Genomic DNA, 5,209 nt, shown 5'->3' on the forward strand with positions numbered 1-5,209 from the left:
AAAAATGGGATAATTTTTTTTTTTTTTTTTGTAGCCCGGGCGGTGAAAAAAAAGTGATCCACCTCTGTATCCGTGCTCGTGATCCACGCAGTGAGATCAGGTGCTCAAAACTTGTGACTAAGTCCGCTCCGGAGAGTAGGCCAGTCCGTGCCATAGACAGTTCTCTCCAGCCGAGGCCTTGGAGTCCTGCTGTTACATGACGTCTTCCCCCGAAGAGTCCGACGTCCTTCTCGTTCCCTCCTAGTGCAGCTGACGCCGCAGGAGAGTCCAAGACTTTAGGGTGTTCGGCTGACGCCTACTAATCCACCGCAATCTTCCCCCGAAGGGATGGCGACTACTAGCCAGCACTCAGTCTTTGCTCTCCGGAGAGAGGGGTGACGATAACCCAACACGTAACCGAAACAAAATCCATGGTGCAAGTGCTCCAGTGCTCTGTGTGATGCAGTGCAGGAAGTGCTCAGACGTACAACACAAAAAGGTGTGCACAAGTGCACGCCCGGCCCCGTGCAAGGCCAGGCGGTGACAAAAATAATGGCTTGTCCCCTCAGCGGAAGGCAATAAGGGGGGCCAAGTGCGGGAAAAATAGGGGTGCAAATGATCAGTGCTCGTGCCAAGTGCTCTTGAAGTGGAGGTTGCAAATCCTCAACCTCCACAACCCGAAGGTGCAGCAAGTGGTACTGCCCCAGGTTGACCACTCCTGGGGTGCAGAGAAAATAAGCCCGGGCTACTTTGCATCCGCATTCTCAGGCCATGACCAGAGGACCAGGTGTAGTCTGGAGAATCTGTCCTTCACAGGACAGACACTACACTTGATCTTAGCCAAAAGGCCGAGAAGCTATGGGATTAGCACCAGAAAATAAGCCAGAGAGCATTCTGTAAAATGTATGTACAGAAAAGGTCTTGTATTTCTATTTGTTTTAACCACATATTATATAAGTTTTGGTGAGTAAAGAAGTGACAAAAACCCTCCACGGTACGGCAAATAAATATATCACCTGTGAGCACATTTACACGTCTCAGGCAGGTCTGAAACCCTGCCCTTCCCCATTATCTCTTAGCGTATAATGCTTCCACTGCAGCCAGGGATTCTGGGAAATGACATGCAAATGAGCACAGTGTGTCACTTTTTTTTTTACTTCATGTCCATTTGCTTATAGGGGATCCATGTTAACATGGACAAGAAGCAAAAGAATACACTGTGCTCATTTGCATGTCATTACCCAGAATCCCTGGCTGCAGTGGAAGCACTGTATGCTAAGATATAATGGGGAAAGGCAGGGCTGCAGACGTGTGTGTGTATGTATATAGTTACGAGAGGTATTACTTCCTGGTAAAATATTTGATACATATATACTGTATATATAGTGCAGGGGTGGGCAACTCCAGTCATCAAGGACCACCAACAGGTTAGGTTTTAAGACTATGCCTGCTTCAGCATAGTTGGCTTAATCGAAGACTGCAGCACCTGTGCTAAAGCAGGGATAACCTGACCTGTGGGGGGGGTCCTTGAGGACTGGAGTTGCCCACCACTGGTGTAGCAGTTAAAATGTTGGTCTTATGGGTTTGATTTCGGCTTCAGCATCTGTCCAGGTGTTTACCCGCCATTAATTAGGTAATAGTGTAAATTCTTCCAAATGTAAGACCGGAGCAGCAGAAATAGCTCATGGTTTCTGCATAAAGGCACTTTGAAATGAAAAGATTCCCTGTAATTGCAATATCCTTCTTATTGCTATTATTAGTGGTGGTGTTATTGCATTTCCTCTGTTCAGATGTCTTAAAAATCTAATATTTTAAAAAGACATATGTTATGGTGGGTGAAAAGGTGACCAAAAACCCTCCACCGTATAGCATATAAAAATATTACTTGTGAGCACATTCACATGTCTTAGACAGGTCTGCAACACGGCTTTTCACAATTATCACCTAGCATAGTGTTTCCACTGCAGCAAGGGATTCTGGGAAATTACATGCAAATGAGCACACAGTGCCACCTTTTGTCTCAAGTCCACATTACATGGAAAACCCTTAAGCCAAATGCATGCTGCTTTAAACACAGCTTTTAAACATAGCCTGGTATGAGATGTAAAGCCAATAAACCCACTCACAGATATATATATATATATATATATATATATATATATATATAATTTCAAAGCAAGTATAAACCAACCTCACACTGATGAGACCCATCAAGGTTGAAATATGTCTGTCAGTGGTTTGTACTTGCTTTGCTGGTCCCATGCTGTCTTTAAAAGCTGTGTGAACGGTGATGCATCAGCTTAAATGGGCTCCATATGAATGCACACGGGAGAGTCACTCAGAGTGACTCTCACACGGGATATTTCTCTCATTCCAAGTGTGAGCTACCGGCTTTCCTGCACATGGAGGCAGTCGTATGCAGAGTACCGGTGACCTACACGAGTATCGGCGATATACATGAGTAGTGGTCATGTGCATGATGACAGCAACCCTGTCGGAATGAGGTGGGCCTCATCTCTGCCAATCTGGCAAAGTGAATTGATTTGATTACAGCGTCAACCATCTTCTGCTTCCCAAACACTTGCAGGAGATGGATGTGCAGTGTAATGTGCTGGTGTCATGCAAGCAAATGCAGATAACACGCACGATAAAAGCAATACAACACTCATCCACACAGGTTCCAAAACCCTATCCCAGTATCTTAAATTCAAGGCTTAAAGGGCAGTCCTACGTAGCAGGTGGTAGACAGCTGCTTCAATAGATAAGATAAAAGCTTATCAATATAATTGGCTCACTTTAAAAAAAATCTAATCACCCTTAAAAAGACGGTTTTACTTACTGACGTCCTTTAAAAAAAAATGAATATACCCCTGGTTAGAGAGATAAAACCCAAGAAGGCCAACCCTCTGAACCTCTAGTACTCCCCCTGACTCCAGGAGAGAACATCTAGGAAGCCTCTGGGCAAACCCCCCACCTACCCATTCATCTCCCACCCCCCTCCACTGGTTTGTCTTCTTCCCTCCCCTCCCATTCTTCTTCTTCCCCCCTTTCTCTTTCCTCCTATAGAAAACGGGAAAACGTTATTGGTCACCATATGATTGTATTGAGTTGAAGTGTTATGGGCTCATGACATTTCTGTTTGTACATTAATTTGTGCACGTGTCCAATAAAAAAAATTGTTACAAAAAAAAATAAAAAATGAATATGTTTATATTTTCACGGTAATTATAATATCATTTAATATGTGCTGTCTTAATTTACACATAACAACAAAGTAAAGGTGTCGCTGAAAAATGTAACTTCATGCCCCAGCGCGCCTGTCCTTGGGTTATGTGCCGCCCTTAGGCACCTTTAAGGCCGCCCCCTCAGGTGTGAAGCAGGGGTCCCTGTAGCTAACCCGCGTTGATTTCAGCTCTGGGGACCCCCTGCTCCCCGAGATACCCCTGTAGGGTGTGCCGGTATCTCTGTCCGTGTCCAGCGGGCAAATAAGAAGTCGTGATGTCATCCTTTGTGGCTTCCTATTGGCCCGCATGACGCGGGACATTATACAGCAGATATCGGCACCCCTTAAGGAGGTACCTTGGGGAGCAGGGGGTCCCCGGAATGGAAATTAACGCAGTTCTGCTCCAGAGACCCCCCTACCTCCCACCTATTAAAAAATAATGTTGCCACGCGTGGCCTCCCCCTTTCCTTTTATTTACAGCTGAATTTTGAACTGGGTTATATTCAGCTTCGAGGAAACCCCGGGTTTAAGATACGTACCGGTGACGTTATCTGTGTTTTCTAAATTGCCACCCATTTGAGAGCTGCCACTGCTTCCTATTTGCCCACAGGACCCGCAATATGTGGCCGCCATTTTGTTTCCCCTGGAGAAAATTTTAAAACCGGTAACTTGACTGGTAAGTATTTAAGAAACCTGGTGGTTCAGCGCCAGGATTCCTGCTTTAAGGTACAAGAGCTCAAAAAGATATTAAACGTTAGAAGATGGAAATATTATTTAACAATACTTAAAAAGGTGACTTTAACACAATTATCCTAATGAATGTATGTTTACAGCAGGAGGGCCATCTCCAGTCCTCAAGGGCCACCAACAGGTCAGGTTTTCAGGATATCCCTGCTTCAGCACAGGTGGTGCAGTCTTCAACTGAGCCACCAGTGCGTAAGCAGGGATATTGTCAACATCTTGAGGACCGGAGCTAGCTGTCCCTGTGTTATTGGCTTTGATTATATGTCGTGACATTAGACTGCCGAAGTTGACACAAACCTGAACCAAGTTAGTGTTTCTGTAAAAGAAAAACAAAGTTGAAATATCATGGTTTGGCTGTTTTAACCACTTTGCAACGTACAGTAACGTTGGCAGCAAAGAGGTTAACAAAGTGCTTCCATACAAGTAAGCGAAAGTGCGTCAATATTAATAATTAACAATATACTTTACACTGCAGCACAGTGAATTATTTATGCCATAGCATATAAATATATATAAATATATATATATCAAAACATTGACGTTTTAAACTGCGCTGTTAATCCAACACGTTTAAACTCTCAAAATCTCAAGAAGAAGTCTTTCAAGGTCAAAATAATGGCTATGGACCAGAAGGATTTCTAATTTGCAATTGAGAAATCAAACTACAAGTGACCTATGTGTGTGTGTTATGTTGATTAATAAGCTTTCCCATATTTGGAACTAGTGTTTATTGATTATTATTATATAGTGCCAATAATGTATGTACTCTATAAGCATACTAAAGTCCTCCAAGGTAATAATAATTCAGTAAAATGAATATTTTAAGACGTACAAGCACCCAGGGCTGAATAGAATTCCTGCCACACACATATTTACGATCTTAGCAGTGTGAAAGACATTCAAAAGCAACACACACAATCACAATGGGCACATCATCTTCATGCACTTATCCCATCTGCATTATAGTATTCGCTGCATTATAATGTTGTAAAAATTGCCACCTGGTTGGTGCTATAAAAATATACATGCATTATTATAGATAATAGAATTAAAAGTCACAAAGAGCTTGCAATCAAATCCTGGTTTCTGAGGCTCAAAGAAACAATGCAAGGGTGCTATTGCTGCTAATGAAGATTTTACAAACGGCAGCAGCTTGCCTGGATAATATCACATGTCCTGCTCGTCTATACGTATACCATAAGTAACCCTTCTAAAGCCAGTTTTCATAGAGCTGTCTCCTAGCTTTGATTTTCACTGAATATA

General features: G+C 43.1%; 1 pseudogene; it reads right to left on the reverse strand.

Annotated features, from left to right (window-relative positions):
* Nucleotides 1–708: 708 nt before the first annotated feature.
* LOC142503299 (U2 spliceosomal RNA) lies at nucleotides 709–839 on the reverse strand (annotated as a pseudogene).
* Nucleotides 840–5,209: the final 4,370 nt, after the last annotated feature.

Source organism: Ascaphus truei, chromosome 9 (genome assembly GCF_040206685.1).
Source record: "Ascaphus truei isolate aAscTru1 chromosome 9, aAscTru1.hap1, whole genome shotgun sequence".
Classification (NCBI taxonomy): domain Eukaryota; kingdom Metazoa; phylum Chordata; class Amphibia; order Anura; family Ascaphidae; genus Ascaphus; species Ascaphus truei.